Below are 20,936 nucleotides of genomic sequence, written 5' to 3'. Positions count from 1 at the left end.
GCCAAAAAATAGAGAGGAAATTGGCATATTGTGACTATGCAAATTCAGTAGACCAAATATAAATCTTCCTGATGTAGATACTAAAACTCCCCTAAATTTATCTCCTGAAATAGTGGGACCCTGAGAATTCATTATCTGCAGACAGATTTCTTTTCTTCTTTTACCTTCACTTTGTCTCTTTTAAAGGTTCTATTCTAACTGAGGTCTCCACAGTGGAACTGTCCGGTTAACTCAGAGCATTTAACCCCACTTTTCCCTCCATTACCAAAATCATTGATTGAGTCGCCATTTTACTTAGCTCATCCAAGGAAAGGGGAAAAAATTCATTTGTCCTCTGAATCGTGAAAATACTGCATTTTATTCTCTCCTTCACATATACACCCACCCTTTCATAAGGGTAATAATGTGTGTTAAGTACTTGGAAAAGTTTTAAGTGCTATATATAACAGTAAGGAACTGCAGTTTCTACTGGCATTTCTTGAGATTCTGTGTTTCTGGTGGGCTTCTGAAAGTGGTGCTTATAAACTAACGCCAGGAAGACGGACTTGTTATAAAATTTGGGTAAATGGGAAAAACCTGTTGAAAGCCCCCCAGTCTCCTTTTGACATAAGCTAAGCACCCTGGTTGCTGAGTTTCATTTATTCAGATCTACTTTCTGTGATTAGCAGAGGATGCAGCACTGGGAGAGGCATGCTGAAAAATACAGCCCAGTCGAAGCTCTTGAAAAACTGGATCACGAGGGGTGTAAATGACTAAGTGATGCAGTGCATGCAGCATTGAAGGAGTTATTGCAGCCCTGGTAGCAGCTGGCTTGGAATGCCCTGGGCTAGGTCCTGCCTAAAAGAACATGCAGTGTGGTTAGCCGTGAAGTTGTCACATGCAGAAGTGTCTTGTTCAGCAGGGGCAAAACCAGCACATGTCTGCAACAACAGAAATAGTGAATAACGTGTGATATTGTGGAATCCCTTGCATTCAGTAGTCTCTGAGGTCCTAGCTAATTAAAGCTTCAAGGGGATTCGTGTGAACCTCCTGGGAGACTCAAGGACATCACCTTTTTGGGAGTGGGCAGCTGAGACAGGGGACCAGACAGGAGGTGTTATCTTTGTTGTCTCACTGGAAACACACTAGGGAGAACTCTGTGGTGGGTTTTCCAGAATGCTGGAGAAGCCGGGAGCCCGTCTCAGCACTTGGTGGGCCTCTCTGGGGACTGAGAGCTGTAACCCCTACACAGTAAAATGTAGAAGAGGCCAGCCTGACCATGCAAAGAAAATATCTGTGCAGGGCGAGCATCTTTCCAGAGCTCCTGACAGTAACTGTAGGCCAGATTTTCCATACAATGGACTCTTCTTCTGCAAGGTCTACCAAGGCAAGGCTGGAGTCCAAGGGACCTATGATTAAATTGTGTTTTCTTTCAATCAGCAGAGCCCAGAGGTTATTGCCACAGCAACACTTTGGTGCCGTCTGTTTGAGAGCTTTAGCTGATGGCAGGCATCCAATTTTGCTTACATCCTGATGTTTCAGTGGCTGAAGTAGGGTGTGGGGAGCTCTGTATACTGTGATGCAGGGAAGGGAAGAGATGCAAAGTGTCGTTTGAATCTCTGACCACTGTCCTTAAAGCAGATGTCACTTCTTCTTTACTAAATAATAGCCTAGTTTCCTCACCCTTTTCATGTTTCATGTTGATGCTTTGTTAGTAAGTGGTTGCTTGACTAGTGAGAGTAGCACAAATTCAGTCACACCAGTTGAAGAGTTTGAAAGTTGAGGGAAGTTAAGGAGCTAAAACATTTCTTTTTTTATCTTCTTTGGAGATAGGGTTTGATCACGGGGTGTCAAATAATGAGACTGCCTGTATTTGGCTACTCACAACGTCTGTGGCAGCCACCAGACACAGCCAGGGAGACCCCTGGGCTTCCTGTGGGTGTGACTGTCAGCAATGGAAGCTGTGTTTGGTCAAAGGATGAAATTTACAGCAACTCCAAGTAAACATGCCAGAGCGTGCCTCTAACAGAGGCCTCGACTAGCTACCACTATAGCCGCTGGGCAGCTCTGTGAGGTCAGGACACCTAGGGTGAGACTCTAGGTTGACGAGCTGACCCGATTTGCCTATGATTGAGGGGCCTCCCAGAATAAAGGCCTTTCTTTGCTAAACCCAAAACAGCCCCCAGGATAGTTAATCACTGTAACAAAGCTTGGATGTAAACTTTCTGTGAGACACTGCTCACAGCAGTGAGTCATTCACGTTCAAGGCTGACTGGAAAGCTCAGTCAAATGTGCCCATCATTTTCATTCCTTACGCTGGGGCATGAAGGGAAGCTCAGGAGTTGGTGTTTCCTGGGGCTGGAACCTAAACCTCATCAAATTCTAGTCAGCCTTCAGAAAGCTGAACACTCCTCACGTCTCCTTGTGATCAATTCATTGTCATCAGAAATGCGTGACACCTCGCAGGAAGGGGAGGACATGTCTTGAAAACTGATCAGAGAAATTGTCCTGAAAATGATGCTGTAGAATGGAAATGAGACCTTTAGAAAGAGAAATGCTGAACATGGGAAATCAGTAAGCCTCAGGATGGAAACCAGAGGAAATGGAGAGAGACCGGAAACAGGCCCTTGGGGGGGATGCAGTAGGTCAGTGTCCCAGGACCAGACGTGGAAATGGTTCTTTGACCTACGGTGGGAAGAAGCTCTCCCAGATTCAGACCCCTTTGGGTGAGTCTCTTCTCCCCAGAATTAAAGAGGAAGTCGTCTGTGAGCCTCTGGAGTGCCCCCGGGGTTCTTGCAAAGGCTTCCATTGCAGTGTTACCACTGGTGGTGGTGCTGGCTATGGAAAGCTGACATTTGGACAAGGAACCACTTTGACTGTCCATCCAAGTAAGTGTAACAGGACACAGCAGCATACTGGAAATTCTGGAATTTCACCCCTGGTGTTAGTTTTGAGAGAAATGTGTGTTGCCTAGGAACCAGATCCTGCTTGAAGTTAACCAGTAGCCTCCAGGGTCCTGCCTCTTCTTTCATCTCAATATTCACAGATTCCTTTTTGGACCTTGAGCCATTGGGTCTATCCCCCTGCTGCTGAGTAAAGCCAATCTTGTCCCTGGAAAGACAGAAAAGAATCTTTGCAGCTTTCAGAAATGTCTCTGGAGATAATGCCCAACTTTGGTGGCAGGGGAGGGTGTCACCCTTTCCAACACACTCCCCTGAGTAACCCATTCTATACCATTCCCCATCAGAAAGTTCTTCCTTACATCAACCTTAAATTCTTCTTGGTGCAGCTGAGGCCATTTCCACTGGTATCATCCAGGGTGGAGAAGGGTAATTGAGAGCAGAGGTTAAATAAGTCCGTGGCATTCAGTTCAGAATGGGTTTCAAATGAAAGCGGAGAGGGAAAAAATGAAAACTGAGTGGGGAATCTGAGGTCTTATTTCAAATCCCTCTATGTTCCCTGCACGTCTCCTACGGCTTCTCTAGATGCAAAAACTACAAAAAGAGAGGAGACAAAACAAAAGAGATGGAAAAAAATACACATCCACTGTGTCCATTCCTATCGCTGAAACCACCAGCCAAGGGATTACAGTTAATTCCAAAGAGTTTCAGATACAAGGCTTACTACCTTTCTCCTCATGGTGACTTGTATCCTTGCTGATAATTAGAGCAGACAAAAAGATTTGGCTTTGGTGTGTTTGCTGCTGCACCCCACCAGGAAGAGAGGGAAACTCTGACTGTTTTTCTAAGATTCTTAAAGTTCCTTCTGTCAGTCGTTGTAAAACTCCCCACTGCAGGGAGAAGCAAGGCAGCTCTGAGAAGCTGATAGTTAGAAAGGGGACTTGACTAACCATGAAGGCAAGAAGCTGGAAAGACCCAAACTCACAGTGTCCTCCAGGTATTCTTGCATTTTAGGACTTTTGTCCTTTCCTTGCAAGGATGCAAATGGAGTCAAATGGAAATGGATCAAGGAGGCTGGAGCCCCGTGGGTGCTCAGAAACATAAATGGAAGGAATGACAGACAAGAAGGGGGAAACATTAAAATATTAAAATGTAGGAATACGTCTTTAACAGCAGCCTGATAAGACTGAGATGGTGAGGAAGGTGTCAAAGGGTGACATCATTCCGATTATATTGCAGGCACTGTTTTCCTAGGCTCTCAATTGATGGCAGAGTCCTCCCATGCCAAAGGGATGAGAGTCCAGGTCTGTCTTTGCGTAGATCAGGCAGACAGCATAGTCCCTACTTTGCATGTGGGGAGGGGGCAGTGGGGAGGTCTTCTGGTATCGTGGCCTCTGTCTGCTCCACTGAAGAGCAGCATCAATTCGTATCAGGTGGGTGTGGAGCTAGAAGTACCGCTATAAAGCTGAATGTTGGCTTGTTATGACCATCTTGAACGTGCAAGGTGCCTCCAAGAATAGCCTGGGTCTAATGAACAAGGGGTAGGTTGGACCAATATTGCCCAGTTTTTGTTGAATTTCTCCAAGCCCAATACTGTGGGAGCCAAAGCTGAGATGCTGACATTTGAGCCTGGGAACCCTTTGACTGAGATATGCCAAAGGGGTCTGAAAGGCCAACACCACCTTCAGAGCTCTGCTTTTATTGTTAGCTCTTCGGCAGTTGTCATTTCAGCAAAAAAGCATCCACTTAGAAAAGTCAGCTCTTCATTAGCCAGACAAATGAGGATAACATATTGACCAGTGATAAAGAGTAAGGAGCCCAGATATCAGCCTCTGAGATGCTGGCATTTCCAGCCCTTTAATCACGGCAGCCAGGGAACATATGCTGTCTCAGAGAAGGCGGATCAATGGTGCCTAAGGACCTGATGTCACCAAACTGGGGCCTGGAGATGATGGAAATGAGATGCGGATGGGGACATTGTATGGGTGGGGGGATAGTAGAGAAGGGAGAAGGAGACAAGGGAACTCACTGATGCTTTTAAAACCCTCAGCATGTCAGAAGTTGCAGTGACCCCAAGGTGGAGAAGCACGTGTTCCTAGCAAGTTTTCTACCATCCCCTAGAGCAGCGGCCCCCAACCTTTTGGGCACCAGGGACCAGTCTCGTGGAAGCCAATTTTTCCACGGACCTTGGTGGGGGGGTCGGGGGGGCGATGGTTCAGGAGGTAATGAGAGCGATGGGGAGCAATGGGGAGCTGCAGATGAAGCTTAATGAAGCTCGCCCGCCGTTCACCTCCTGCTGTGTGGCCAGATTCCTAAGAAGTTGCGGGCCAGTAGCAGGGGTTGGGGACCCCTGCCTTAGAGAAGGGTGACATCACTCTGACCCAACTGTGGCCCAACACTCTCAGATCCTGTCCCATAGGTACCTGAGATGCCTTTTGAAGTGGCATCAAAAAGACTGGGGTCTGAGATCGCTAAGAGTCCCCTGTCAGTTACAGTGAAGGGTTGGGTGGCTGTGTGACAGCTACAGCAAGCTGACATTTGGGCAGGGGACAAGCGTATCAGTCGTTCCAAGTAAGTCCGCCCGTGACTCTGCCTGTGGAGTGTGGCAGGGCTAACTGTCACAGGCATGGGGCTCAAATGGCTGTGCAGGTGGCATGGCGGTTGAAGACACAAAGCTGAGGGAATCAAGATGTATTAACTGTGATCAGAAAAGAAAGTCAAAGAATGGCAAATGTAGGTTTAGTGCTTAAAAGGTAGCATAGAGAGCTTGGGGTCTGAACATGGCAATTTGAAAAACAAGTCGCCAACCTGTGTTCTCCCTCCCACCCCCTCACTGCTCATGGGGGACAAGGTTGGGGGGGGGTGAACAATGGACACTGCCTAACGGGGTGTTAGGGAAATGAGGCAGGTGGGAAAGGAGCAAGTGATCAGAGCCTCATACTGGGTTAATCCCAAGAAAAGGAATTGTTCCAGAAATTTCACAAAGAAAGAAAAGCCTTCCCAGAGTTAAAAGATGTAATGAAGAGACCTAGTGGAAATGCATTTCAGAATCATGTGATCATCAGGAGAGAAATTAAATCTTCAGAGGAAAAGAATTTTTTTTAATGTCCATGCATAAAACAAATGGGCCCACACCTTTAATTAGACAGCCAGCCGCACACAATGCATGTTAGCCTTCCCCTTGGTCCCCTCTCAGGGGGACTCAGTCCCTCCAGCCGCTCATGTTCACAGCTGCTCTAAGCCCTAAAGCTCGTTTCCACTAGTGCCCTTGCCCCTGCACCTGCACAGGGAAAGAGACAGTCTGTCTGTCTGTCTGTCTGTCCCTCAGGTGGGGCCCCAGGTGTCAGCAGCGGCTCTGTCTTCTGCCTGGTTGTTGTTGAGCTTCCTATCACAGTGGAACACCGGCAACCAGAACTTCTATTTTGGGAGAGGGACAAGTTTGACAGTCATTCCAAGTAAGTCAAAGAAAATTTTCCATCACCTTTGTGTTGAGCAAAGTCTTTAAATTCCAGAAAGAAATCGTCAAAAGTCTGCTGCTCCGTTTCTCTAAAATAGGTAGAATTTCATCTGGAACAGAGCAAAGAGCCTCTCCCGTCCACCCCAAGAATGATTTATGCCATGACAGGTCTTTACTTCCCTGCCTGGAAACCCCTGGGAGGAGGGGGTCAAACAGTGTCATCTGCAGCCGTGCCATCCCCTGCAGCTCGCCCCTCACACCAGCACTGACCAGAGGAGCGTGGCCCTTTTTGGCACAGGCCACAGGAGCAGAGAATGAGGGGCAAGTCTCAACTGAGAAAAATAGGCCAGAAGGCTAGAGAAGGGAAAAGAGGCAACTTCAGAGAAAGCTGAGCTATGGAATGGTATAAGAGGATGAGGAAAGATGGCAGGGCTGTCCAGACTCATCCTGTGTTTAGACCCAAGGGATTCACTGACAGCACCTGAAGAGAGAAAGAGGATGTCTAGTCCTCTCTCTGAAGAAAAATTTGACAGAAAAATCAAAACAGATCTCACATGTCAAGCCTCTCCTAATTATAGCTTTTTTCCCACTTTCTCTCAGTGGGTCCGGCAGGAAATGGTATGAAGGGATCACTGGCGGCTTTGATGGTGAAGCATTGGGAGGAGGGGGTTCACAAGAAATGGGGGGGAAGGGCACAGTAGGGTTCGGAGAGATTGGAGCCATGGTTTTTGTAATGACTTAGAACACTGTGTGTCTAACTACGGAAACAAATTAACCTTCGGGAAAGGAACTAGACTCACTGTTACACCAAGTAAGTACCTCTTCCTTGGTCAGCAAGTCAGTTATTCTTTAATTTCCAGGTGGCCTATGTAAGATTCTGGAGGTCATACTAGACTGTGCAGGCTTACGAGGATTTCCATCTGTCCTTTTTCATAACTGGTAGAGATGGGTGTCAGCCAAATATCTGAGTTTTCTGGGGAAACTCCAGTCTTGAATATTTAATTCAAAACTGGAAAATATGATTCACAATTCTGTTTTTGCCGCTGCCATCATGTGCTAATGTGACATGTGAAGAGGATTTAGATAGAATAAATGCATCTTCACTTTTATCTTGTATGATAATTTGAACTTTGAGTACTTGCAAGCATTTGGAAGAAATGGTTGAAACGTAGGCTATCAGAAAGACAAGAAAACCACAAGACCCAGAGAGGCAGGCAGACAGAATGCCAGAGAGTATATAGTTTTACAAAGTTAGTCCAGTGTGTGTCTCTCTTTGCAGATGGCAAAGGTATTTTGAAAGGTGCTAAGAGCTGATGCTCTGGGTGGGGCAGAGCAATGGGACGCTGAACACTGATCCCAAGGGGAAGGCTTAAACGTGGAAAACTCGGGGGGTGGGGGGGTTCCCCAGTGGAGTTTATCAGTGTGACAGCACATCTGTATCTAGTAAATTACAGTGTGGATAAGGCACACAATTAACTGCGAAAAAAAAACTATGTCTGAAATGATAGATAGATAGATAAGAGAGAGACAGATAGAAAGAAAGAATGAGATAGATACTGGGTATATATACACAGAGTAGAGTAACATGAAAAGCATGGGGCAAATAAATTTCTTGCATCTGAAATTAAAAGCTGTGGAAAATCTGAACATGTTCACTTTGTAACAAAAGACAACCTCACAAACACTGGAAGAGCAAGAACTGGACAGAAGGAACTTTTCCAAGTCTGAATTTCTCAACTGTCTTAACCATTCCGTTACCTAGAGGAATGTTTTTCTCTCCTTTCTGCATTAGAAATTAAAGACATGAGTATTGAGGGCTTGGATGGCTCAGACTCTTGTAGTAAAAATTACATTATAAAGCACCTCCCAGCTAGGCTGGATAAAGCACCTTTAGGCATCAAAGCCTTTTTCTTCTCTTTCTGGAGAGGATAAGGAAGTGGTACTCTCCCCACTCTGTCTAGGGACAGGGAGCTCTGAGGGTGTCATAGAGTTACAAAGCAAGACCGTGACAGAGTTGAGCTGTGGGGACCTAGTAATGGTCAGTCTGCTCCCTGCCACAGACTCCAGAGTAGCCAGAAGTGTTCAGGGGACTGTCCCCAGGTGAAAACATAACACACCCAGTGAAAATGCCACTCTCCTCTGTGCCACCAAGAGCAACTCAGTAAAAGAATGCTTTACCCAGCAGGGGACAGTCAGAGTGGCTCTAATCCAGCTCAGAGCCCCAAATACTCGAAAACTGTATGTGGAAGCCAGCTGTAAAGAGTTCATTTCCAAGCAATGCTTCCAGAAATTTTTACTGGTTGGTGATTGCTATGAGTTTTGAAATTGAAGGACAATCACGGCAGAGTAGAAATGTTTGGAACAGGTGAGTCTGATTGGGATTAATGAGATGAAAGAAAATTCTGGCTAGGGGGCTAGAAAAGCACTGAAAGAAAAGATACACTGAACCTTTGGAGCATTCCTTCTAGAGAAGAGTTGTAGCATTTATTCTAGCCCAAGAAGCAAAGAGCAAACACAAGCCAAATTCCATACACAATTGACCTTTTCACACTGGGAAGTTTCTGTGATCATTCCAATGTCTCTGGCTTCTTGGCCAAATAGCAGCAAGTCCTACATGCAAAGAGGAACAGTCCTCTGTTTCCAGGACCGAGTCACTCACCCCCATGCCACCACACAACCACGCCCACAAGCTCTTTTTGTAGAGGAGTTTGATGCTGTGTGAATTCTGGAAACACACAGATCTTTGGCTCAGGAACCACTTTGACAGTCAAGCCTCGTGAGTATGGAACACACCCTAATCCCAGCCTGTGTTTCATTACAAATCAAATAGACTCTAGTTTAGAAGGATTTGATTCTAAAGAGAGAAAAAGTGAAGTTTCAGGAGCAACACAAACACTTTATTAATGTGATTCACTTAAGAGTTCCCATGCATTGCCTTTGAGAGGGTTAAACACACCAATTAACTGGTGTGACCTACAGCTTTAAAATAGAACTTAAATTTTTTTTTTTAATGTCAGCATCTCTGTGGAACCACACTGCTTGCCGTTTGGGTGTCTAGACTTGCAAAATGGAAACCTTAGCCTGTGGTTTTGAGCTGAGGGATTTATCCTGAGCCTGTGACTTGGAGAGCTGTGAGGGAAGATGCACACTGCTTGGTTTGTAGAGCATTTCGGAATCAGTGTCAGGAGGAAGCCAGGCAGACAGGTTGGTGACGTGACCCTCGTGACAGATGTCCGCCCTGTTTCTGTAAAGCTGCTGACAACAGTGGGAAGAGTGGCAGCGGAGACAAGCTGACTTTTGGGACTGGGACGCATTTAGCAGCGAGGCCCAGTAAGTCTGAGAGGAAAGTGAAACATCTGTGTCTCTGCCTATTATTTGTTCTAGCCTAACGTTTGAATTGTCCTGTTTTAGATGCCAGATATACAAAGCATAACCCCTTTAAATGTGTGTGACTGAGGGCCTCCATCCTCTCCATCTTCTATGTGACAGGGGAGCATTTTGTGACCCTGTCGGCTCTCATGAAGAAGTCGGCTCTTTTACAACAGCAACAAGGGAGGGGAGGAAATGACCAGCAGGTCCAGCCAGGGCTACAAGCTGTCCCTGGCTTCAGAGTAGCTGTAGATAGAGGTTCTGGAGGTTCAGGGCATGGGTCTCTGGCAGAGGGATTTATGTAAAGGGTTGACTCGAGGTGTGAATACGGAGGAGGTATTAACAGGCTCACCTTTGGAAAAGGGACCCAGCTCATCATCCAGCCCTGTAAGTGCTTCCACCTGGGAGATGGGGATCTAAATGCAGACTCCACGGGGACATTTCCAAACCCTGCTGATGAGCCTCTGGTACCACTGCCACATCAGCACGGTCCTAAGCACCCAGAAGGCTTGGAGCCATGTAAGTGCGGGAGATGATAGTCTGGAGGTCTCCTGGGTGCTTCTGTGAGTGTATTTGACTCCAAGGACATTACTGGGGGTTCTGGGCTCTGGCAGACAAAGGATACCACTTAGAACTGAGGCATGAACATATAAGGACCGTTTTGTTAGCAGCACCTTTGCAATGAAAATGACTTTCATGGGTGTTGTGGGCATGGCTGTGTGGATAGAGGTTTGATTGTTTCTCCTTTTCTGTCGTCATGTCTTCTTCTCTGCCTGACTTAGGGCCCATAAGTTAGAACAGTTATTAATCATTTGATTTTCTGAGTCCCAATCATTCATCAAGTTCTGACAAGAGAGATTCATTAACATAAAACCCAGAAAGGGAAAGAACAAAGAGCTCAATTCCCAATGTCTGGGGAGTTGAACTTGACAACTCCTCAGCCTTCATTAACTAGCCAGCACCCCATGATCAGGTGAGGTCAAAGAGGGCCCCAGGCAGGTAGTATCTGGCCAGAGCCCTGCTGCCCTCATAGGGGTTAATGCTGCAGAGTTTAGGAGATGGGGATGGATCCCTGAGGGCTTGCCCAGGCTGCCCATCCATGGGGAAACTCTGAGTAAGGGAGTGCAGGGTGGAGACCAGATGGGAACTCCAGTGGCAGGTTTCTGTCATGGAGCATCTCACAGTGTGCCCACGGGCAGTGGCAGGAAACTCATCTTTGGGACTGGAACGAGACTTCAGGTCACCCTTGGTAGGTAACAGGAACCATGAGGTAACAACCGTGTGTCCTTTAAAACAGGGGTGCTCTTGGGGGGGACATCCTAGCTGGAAGTAGTCCTGCCTTCATTCCAGTGGGAGGGGGTCTCACTGAGGGTACCTGCATCCAATCAGTATCTGTGTCGCTCTTATTTCTACTACTGAGGCTTTCCTTTCCACCTGTGAAAACAGAATTCTCCCTGCTTCAAGCGTCTTCAGTCTTCATTACTCTGTTTTCTTTGGAGCAGCAGGTTTGGGAATTAATTTATCATCAGGATTTTCTTACTCTGGGCAACAGAATGAAAAGGGTTCTCAAATAGAGAGTAGAGAGCCCTGCTTTTCCTGATAAATTTTCAGGGGTGATGTGTACAAATGGGAGGAAATGGGCTAGAGTGACCTTCTAATGACTGTTTTTGAGTAACTCTCAGGAAAGTTACTTAACGTTCTACACACTCAACTTCTGAGAGGAATCGTTGGGTTAGACACTTGGTGGAGTAAAACAAATACTCGATCCTCTGAAAACATAATGAGATGTCAACCCTCTCTCTCCCCCGACGCACTGCCACGTTTCATTATTTACCAATTACAAAATAACTACATGATAATTAACATGAAATTACATAGATAGTCTGAGTATTTTGAACTCATAACTAAGATGCAAATTATCAACAATCTGGAGCATGCCACCAGGCAGTACCTTATAAACAGTGGTCCCTGAAGACAAACCGTGTGTTTGGGCATGATTTGTTTGTGGCATGGGTTTATACATAATTTGGGAACCTGTTTGCAAGCTGATTCTATGTCTCAGAGTGCCAGTTTGGAATCTGGATTAGCTGTGCTCAGTGCACTGAAAAGTGCCCATTTGTACAGCCTAGAAGCATGACAAATGGCCCCACTCCTGTAGGAGAGAATGGGACTGTTGTGTTGTGGTCTCTGTTGGTGCCTCTCCCCCTTCCGCCTGCCACGCTGGGAGCCTGGCCACAAGCTTTCCCCAGGAGGTTTTTGTTAGAGGGTGTACTGCTGTGGCAATAATTACAATGACCTACGCTTTGGCGCAGGGACCAGACTGACAGTAAAACCAAGTAAGTGATGGGAGCGGATCAATCGCCAAGGCTGACCTGAGTGGAAGTGCTGTTATGTGCAGTTTAGTGGGATTAAGAGGGTAGATGCACTTGGTTTCTTTGTACCTGAGCCGGTTGGAAGTGTGTTCGTTGATGAATTCTGGCAATCCTAAGAATTAGGTCATGAAGAAGTAGAAATTTTCACTGTCAACCCTCATTGACTCCGGATATATAAAAACGCTAATGGTAATATGCAAAACCCATATTCTGTGATAAGACCAAGTAAAAAGATCTAATAACTCAGAAATCAGTTTTTCCTCAAGAAGACCCCCTCCTCTCCAAGAGCACAATCAGCTCCTTTGTTGGGGGTTTTATTGTTGTTATTCTTTGTAAGAACTATAAAAGTGGTGCGGCCCCTAGTCCCCAGAATAGCCGCTCTCTGACCCCCTGTTGACCACCTGTGCTAGATGGCATGTCTCTGCCTGACCTTGCAATTTTCCCATGTGTCTCAGGCATGAGTCGGCCATCAGAACCCAGTATTCTGGGAGCAAAACTGGTGGTTTAAGATCAAGCTCAGATCTATCTGCACAGCCAGCTGCTATTTTTAGAGAAATGTCCTTTCCCTGCCAAGGAGCTGGGAGCTGAGGCTGCAAAGTGGTGAGACTTCCACTAGAGAAGAAAGTGGTCTCACTTGTTCTTTCTCCGCCTCAATCCTTCCCACCCACTGATTACTGTGAGGCCCCATATGACTGTGAATTATGGAGGCAGCCAAGGAAAGCTCACCTTTGGAAAAGGCACTACACTCCCTGTTAAACCAAGTAAGTACTGGCGGGTTTCAGAGATTAATCAGTGAGTGCAGCTAAAGCACAACCCAGAGTGAATGAGAAGAAATTTACCAACCTAATTTCTCTGTGGAGTCTACCCACCCTTCACCCATGAGCCTACAGAGTTGCCCCGATCTAGGCCCTTGGCTGTCCTCAGCCAGATGAGGACTGGCCTCTGCTGGACATAGGAAAACTCTGGGCTTCATAACATGTAACAGGGCCCCCTCCCCAGGACGGCACTTCTCAGGAGTGATCACCCACCTCACTGTGCTGAGTGGGTGACCTTCTCAGCAATGGTCTCATGGAAGAGGACCCTGGGTGACCCATGGTCTGTGTGACTGCTGGGTGATAGGTGTTTAGACATTAGATTTAATGGAGGATCCCATGAGGAAGAGAGGCAGAGTGGCTACTGAGAGGGGTGTTTTGTTTAGGGAAAATGCACTGTGGAACGCTGGGTATGCATTCACCTTTGGCAAACTCACCTCGCTGCTGGTCATACTCAGTGAGTTCTTGTGGTTAACTCATTATCCTTTCTGGAGAGAAACCCAAAGGGACGTGTTGAAACACGGCTGAATTTAATTGCTTTGTTTAGCATGCAATTGTTAACTATGCCAGATGTGTGAGCAAGATATGAATACGTTTCCCTGGTGGCTGGATTTGGTTATCAGTTCTATGGGCAGTTTGATAAATTGTATTAATACTGTAGTCAGTGTTTCTTGAAGGTCCACAAAGCACGTTGAGGCTTTGGGAAAGAGGCAGAAAAGCTTGGTGATAGAGAAACAAACCAATGAAAGGGGAGGCTACCAATGCAGCAGCACGCAGCCACGGAAGCATGTCCTTAACAGATAAGTGCTAAGAACCCAGTTGCGCCTATGCCATGTCACCTGGTAGAACTGGAAAATCTAGCAGGTGGACTGAGGGCTTGGGTGAGGGGTGGGCAGCAAGAGCTACAAGCTCCTCGTGGCTTTCCTCTGCTGGGAGAATAGCTGAACAATCAAACTTTCTCTGGAGAGAGGACAGCCCTCTATGGGTCATATCCGTGGAAGCCCCCTCTTCACCCCAAGGACAAAGTAGTTCCCTACATGGACTTCTCCCCTTCACCCAGGCTGGCCGAGTCAACCCTGTGGGAGGGACAGAGAATCCCCATACCTTGGAAGCCTCCCCACTGCCACTGGATTTCCTGTGACAAAGCAGAATGTTTATCTGAGTTGTGAAGCTATCAGGGAGAGGGGAAGAGAGATGGATTACAGAAAGAAATACTGAAAATTTACAAGCTATCTCCACTCTTGCAGAGTTCAGTGTTTGGGGGTTTTGGTTTGGGTTTTTTCTGTTAGAATGATAGAAAATGGGGTGCTTTCCATGCAGGCACACTATTTGCAGTAATGCCTGCCATCTGACATTTCAGTCGTATTTTGCCCACCACCCTCTGTGCCTGAACCGGGTGTGACAGTAGGTAATGGGGCTGATTTGTTAACAAATAGAGTTTATACATTTAAATGAGTGGCTCAGTCAAACCATTCAGCCTGAAGTAACACACGGTTTAGTCCCCTCACCGCCACCCCCCACACCCCCCACCCCGGTCCATTGCTAACCTCCTCTTTTGAATCTACCCTCAAAGGGCCCAGAACATTCTTTTTGTAGCAGCCATGATGGCTTTATCTTCTGAAGGTGGATTTCATTTTTATTAAGAATCAAAAGGCTTTCAGAGCCATGAGTTATAAATAAAGGAGGGACCCAAATTAATTACTGGTACTATTTTGGTTCCAAAAATGAGGCATGACTGTAAAATAATGTCCTTATTGTATATGTGTGGCCCATAAACTGACTCTCAGAGAGAGTCCTAAAGGGAGTACTTTGAAGGGTTCAACCATCATTTCGATGTTTAAATCCTGACATGTTTGTTAAAACAACCTCTTTACTTAATAAACACACTTAAGATAAACATAGCATGAGATTGAGGAGGTTTTGCAAGCCCAGACCTAATCAAAGCAAAAAGACTTTCTGTATGAACTGAGACCTTATCCCAAGTAAATCCCTTTCAGAAAAACACGAGGTCAAAACTTTCGCATGGAGAAAGTGCATACGATATCCTGCTAATTGACAGCAAAACTACACCAAGAAATGGTAACCCTATGTTGGTTTACGTAGAGCCACGTAGCACTGTGACACAGAAAACTACAAATACGTCTTTGGAGCAGGCACTAGCCTGCAGGTTTTAGCAAGTGAGTATTACAGGCAAGACAGACATTTTAAATGTTTTTGGTGTCTGAGACACAAAGGAAGGTAAAACAAGGGAAATACTAGCTATGGAAGCAAAAATTACGGCTGTCTGAAGTGGCCATTCTGGGTCCATCTACTCTGGACAGGCAGGACAAAGGAGAGCTTGGAGGCTGGCTGGAATGAACTTACCACCAATTTCATAAGAATTATATTAATTATTAGAAAATATTTATTAGCTAAAGACTTTGAGAGACTCCTCTAAACACGGGAATTCTTTTAAAACTGTACCCTCATTCCACATTTTTCACTTGCTTTTTCCTACCCCTCTTTACGCCTTTCTCCCTCATCCAATTCAACGCTTCACCTGGGCATTCATGTTTTGAGAAAGCATCCTATCCACTTCTTAGCCTGTCACTTAAGGCTCTCTAAAACCTGGGCCCTATCTGTTCTCCAAATCTGTTTCCAGCTCTTCCCTTTCTCAAATGCCTTGCTCCAGGCAAACTGGACGCCAACTTCCCCTGAATGCTTACACGTGCCCACACCTGTACCTGGTGTCCATAAATCAGATACCATAGACCCACCACTGAAAATAGACTGGCATACATGAAACAAAGTGTTTCTTAGCCAGCACAAGTGTCACCAGACTTAATTTCATAGGGACAACTTAAGAAACTATATCTCTTCTTAAAAATGAAGGAGGCTTGGGTAAGAGATCCACCAGGCAAACAGCAAAGTAGGAAGGAAGGAGATGCTTCTGTAATGGGTGTGGGAAGGAGGAAAGACATTCTTGGAGGAGAACAACACTGACTGAATCCAAGTAGGAAATTTATGGGCTGCCAAATTCCCTGTACATTTCTTGTTTTCCTTCTGGAGTGGTCCGTTCCGAATTATTGGTTGTTAAGCCCCTGGTCCCCCAGATGGCCAGAGGGTGGGGAAGAGGGAGGAGACCGTGCTGTACACTCAGCAGTGGTGCCTATGGAGTTTCCTTCTCAGATTTTCCTCAGGCTACCTCCAAATTAAGAGAGGTTCACAGAGGCTTGAGAAGTACTTGCAAGCTTTCAACTGTGCCCTTGCGTCTCTGTCCTCACTAAGAGAAAATGCTCAACCCAGACATTTAAAGGCACATGGAGCAGAGTCAGTTGCACCAGTTTTCCCATAGCCAGCCTACATCAGTTTATAGCTGGTTGATTCCCAGACCCGAGAATAAGTCCAGCCAAAATGAAGAGAACTGCCCAGCTAAGCCCAGCTTAAATCACTGAACTGCAGGCTCATGGTCTAATAAATGCTTATTGTTTTAAGCCAAAAAAATTAAGAGAGGCTCAAAAGCATCACCTTGACAGGATGGGAGAAGCTACCTGTAAGAGAATGATTTCAGATTAGTCCTTGAGTTGTGCTATCTCCCGGGAAAAGGACAGTGAGAATGGAAAAGTCCCCACTGGGACACAGACAGAAAGTAGTGAAAGTCCTTTTCCTGGTGACTGTCTAAGTTGGGGATGAAAAGGTCTGGAGCTGGAGTCAAGGGTGAACTCCAGGGCTGACCAGCGCCTGTGACTGTCTCTGGTTCTGTGCGATGAGAAAAAGTGGAAATCCCCTTAGATGCTCCACAACCTGGACCTAGGTCAGAGGTGTCTGGCTCCAGCGCCCTGAAAGGGTGGACCAGCAGGCTGACCCCTCTTGCCGGGTAGGCAGTTGCAGCTGCCCTCAGTCTCTCCCATTGCAATGACAATATCTCTGACTCCTTTGGCTTTGGTGTTGTGGACAAAAACGGTTCCTACTTTGTCCAAATGAGGTACATGATCTTCAGAACCCCTGGAGAATTATTGTGTAAAACACCGGAGGATAGCTAGGATTTTTGGCAGTCAGTATGCTGGGCTTATGCGGGAAAACTCCTTCTTTAGAATATTTAGAAAGAATATCCTCCATTCATCCAATGTGGAAACAGTCCTGAAATCCAGGCTGGAGCTAAGATTCTGTGCCAGGTTATTACTTAATATTCTCTGTGCTCATGGTATCGCTTCTTCCAGAAGATCTTTAGGGAAAACTTAGTTCGGTTTCTAGGAGGTTTTTGCTGAGCTGAAGATCACCGTGTGAATAATAATGCAGGCAACACGCTCACAATTTGGAGGGGGAACAAGGTTAATAGTCAAACCCCGTGAGTACCTCTGCTGAATCCGTAATGATTGCTCTGATTTCTAAAGGACGCCATAGCACTGAACTTCATCTGGGGGCTCATTTTTCCACCCAATTTTTTTAAGTTAATTCTAATCATTAATGCTAATGATTATACAGTGTGTATATATGCCATATGTATATGTGAAAACGGGCACATGTGTAATCACCTGGCACAGGAACAAATAATCTGGAGAATAACAGATCCCTTGTCCTTTTTGTCTTAACCATTTGGGTCTGAAAGTCTGTGTTGAACACAGGGATGGCTGAGCACTGGAGTGAGAGAACCTTCTCCAGCGACTTTGTCAGGATTTTGCCATGCCCTGCTGGCCTGGTGAGGGGACAGCTCGGTCTCGAGGTTGGGGGCTGAACTATTTAACCTCAGAAAAGCCTTGGTGTCCTAACCATGCTGTGAATTGACCACGATAATAAACAGTCTTCCCCGCTGGTTCTTTGGCCAGGGTCCCAGCCGGAGAAGCACGCTGGCTGGATTTGGGGATTGAAAGGGATTTCCTGGTACACATTGGCCTGGTCGGTTTCTGTAAAGCTTTCTATGACTGTGTAATATTGGCAACAACCGTAAGCTGATTTGGGGATTGGGGACAAGTGTGGCAGTAAATCCAAGTAAGTCTTCAGATTAACTCTCTCAAACCTGTCTATGCAGCTGGAAGTATCTCAGAAACTGTCTCCTTCTTTAGCCCTCATGTTTTAAATGTGCAGTAATGAATAGTGTTTTCTCCTGTCCACCCAAGCTGAGCCCTTGCCCACCTCTCAACCAAAATAACTAGAGAGAGGGGTCCAGATGTGCCTGGTAGGAAGGCAGTTGCACTGTTAGACTGTTTTCTTACAGAGCAAACAGGTGACCCTTTCCAAAAAGAGCCATCAGAGAGCACTGAAAGCTAGACCTCCTTAGTCCATACTGTACCGACCTCACTATGGGCCATTGGTGAATCCTGTTTCCTCCCAGCCAAAGATAACTCAAGTGCTGCTGGAAACTCCTGGGACTTAGGGCCCTCCCAGTGACCTCCCTGGAGGACATCTCCTCACCATGGGTTATCCAGAATGACTCAAACTTACCATATAATTTCTGCATCTCTCAGTTCTCTTTGGCCTATAGCCTTATGGTGGATTTGCTAGAAGTAACAGGGAAGGAGTTGGTTTCATCCTAATTCTGGCCTCTCCTGAAAAGTTCTTCTCTCCAAGACTCTTCAGGAGCATCTTAGGGACCACCTACCCTGTTCAGAATTGTGCTTTGTACAACCAGACTTGTTCCTAGCAGTGTTTGCTGTGGCTTCGGCAGGGGCTAGCTCCCAGGGAAGTTCTGGAGCTCCAGGCTGGAGCTGCGGGGAGAGGAAGGGGTGTTATACAATGGAGTCCAGGGGCTTTGGGAAAGACATCTTTGATATAGGTGTTAATGAATTTCTAAATGAGCTTCTGTGTGTTAACCCGATAAAGACTCTCCAGGGAGAAGGTCACGCTTACCTTTGCAGCTCTAAATGGAAGTTGTGTGTTGCAAGAAAAAATGGGAAATGTCAACTGCAGTGCCAAAATGAAGAGACTGGGTATAAATATTGAACCAGTTTCAATGTTAAATTTATGAAATGTAAGCCTTCCGGAAGAACTGGCTCAAGGCACATTTATTAGGATGGATGAGCTAACTATTTTGTCAGTGTTACTGGGATGCACACTTCAAAGGGGAACCCAGAATGTTTTTAAGACTAATGAAAGGTATAGCCACTATAGGTGAATTTTGGAATCAAACTGCCTGGGCAAACCCTAACTCTGCTACTTACCAGATGTGTGACCTCGGGCAGGTTGCCTAATCTCTTCATGCCTCATTTTTCTCATCTGTTAAATGGGAATAATAACAGTACCTAGCTCACTGCATTGTTATGAGACTAAAAGAGTTAATACCTATCAAGGACCTTGCATAGTGGCGGTACCTAGTGAGTCTTCAATAAATATTAGTTATTATTACTAGCTCAGGTTGCTGGAGGGAAGGAAGAAAAAAAACTATCTCCTTTTAAAGTTTTTGTAAAGTAGAGTATTACAGTGTGGCTCTAGCAACACAGGAAGACTCATCTTTGGGCAGGGGACGATGTTACAAGTAAAACCAGGTAGGTCTGAATGTTCTCGAATGAGCCAGAGTTACCCACTAAATTCATTCTTTGGTTAATCATCTCTGCCTTTTGAACTTCTAACCAAAGACCCTTATTTTTAGGTTTTATTTTTCTTTTACAGTAGTAAGGAGAAAGTGGGTAAAGCCTGGCTACGTTCTTTTCTAACCCATTTGGTTTCAGCTAGTGGCAAAAAAAAAGGGGGCAGGATTTGAGGTGAGTTAGGTCTGGAATTTCTAGGCTAAGACTGAGAGAATATAATTTTATGGGAGACATAAAAACATCTAGTGTGAGAGATGCACCAAAAAAAAAAAAAAAAGGTTATTTTACATAATGGCATACTACAGTGAGAACCACCCTGGTAGAGGCTAGAATTCTCTATGAACTGTCTTTCAAGGGGAGAAGGGATAACACAGAAATGACAAGGTTTTGTTTGAAAAAAAATGGGGAGGAAAGACGGGAGACTGTTGGTGACTTGGATTTTTTTTTGTTAAGAAATGTGAAAACAGCACTTTTCCATAGGATGGTTGGTAAAAGGCTATCACCAAGTAGGAGTCAAAAGGGTCAAAACATGTATGGTATCCCCTGGGTGAGCTTCACGGAGGAAGAAGAGGAAGAAAATGTCCCAGAGTAAAGTGGTTTTGTACTGGGCAGAAACAGTGTGTCAGATTCTGGGGCAAACCAGCTTGTCTTTGGGATGAGAACAAGACTCACTGTCACTCCCTGTAAATCTTTTGCCACTTGAGAAAAAGCCCTTAATCTATAATGACCAGCTCTCACATCCCAGACACCGATTGAATTTCTCAATGAGCTTCCGGGTATTAACTTGATAAGACACTCCAGGGAGAAGGTCACCCTTACCTTTGCAGCTCTAAAGGTAAGGCCTGTTGTAAGAAAAAAATGGGAAAAGTCAATTGCGGTGCCAAAATGAAGAGAGTGGGTATAAATATTGGATCAGACACTCCAGGGAGAAGGTCACCCTTACCTTTGCAGCTCTAAAGGTAAGGCCTGTTGTAGGAAAAAAATGGGAAAAGTCAATTGCGGTGCCAAAATGAAGAGAGTGGGTATAAATATTGGATCAGTTTTAATGTTAAGTTTATAAAATGTGACCCTGTCAGAAGAACCGTCACAAGGCACATTTATTACCTTGTGTCTACACATAGCACAATTGTCTAGTTAATTTGGTTAATGTCAGTAGCTGATCCAAATATTGAGGCACTTCCTTGAGAAACCTTTTTTGCACTCAAAATGGCCTGAATTGACTGTCACATTACCTAAATAATTGCCAGATCTGTTTTACTTTGTGCTGTAGAGACCCAGCCTGATAAAAACAGATGCTGTTGTGTTCCCCCCCCGCCCGCCCCGCCCCCCCTTCTGTCTTCTCTCCACACAGCAAGTTTTCCCTCTATTCAACAACATCTCTGCACACAAAGAAAAGAGACCCAGCAAGCCATCTGACTTATGGCTGCTGCTACTTTGCATTTATATGACTCCTTTCCGTGGAAGAGATTAAGACACTTCATAGGACTTATTAGCTGAACAGATTGACAGCCTAATTAGAAAGAGAGAAACCAGAGTCGGAGTAT

The 20,936-nt window shown here is 45.6% G+C and overlaps 1 protein-coding gene across 1 annotated transcript in view; it reads left to right on the top strand.

The window, feature by feature from the left end:
- LOC137226319 (T cell receptor alpha chain MC.7.G5-like) overlaps window positions 1-20,936 on the top strand; it is a 282,791-nt gene that overhangs the window by 213,991 nt on the left and 47,864 nt on the right. The gene's annotated exons all lie outside the window — the stretch shown is intronic.

Source organism: Pseudorca crassidens, chromosome 1 (genome assembly GCF_039906515.1).
Source record: "Pseudorca crassidens isolate mPseCra1 chromosome 1, mPseCra1.hap1, whole genome shotgun sequence".
In the NCBI taxonomy this organism is placed as follows: domain Eukaryota; kingdom Metazoa; phylum Chordata; class Mammalia; order Artiodactyla; family Delphinidae; genus Pseudorca; species Pseudorca crassidens.
Note: the sequence above shows the minus strand (reverse complement) of the source record. Positions and strands in the feature narration are given on the sequence as shown.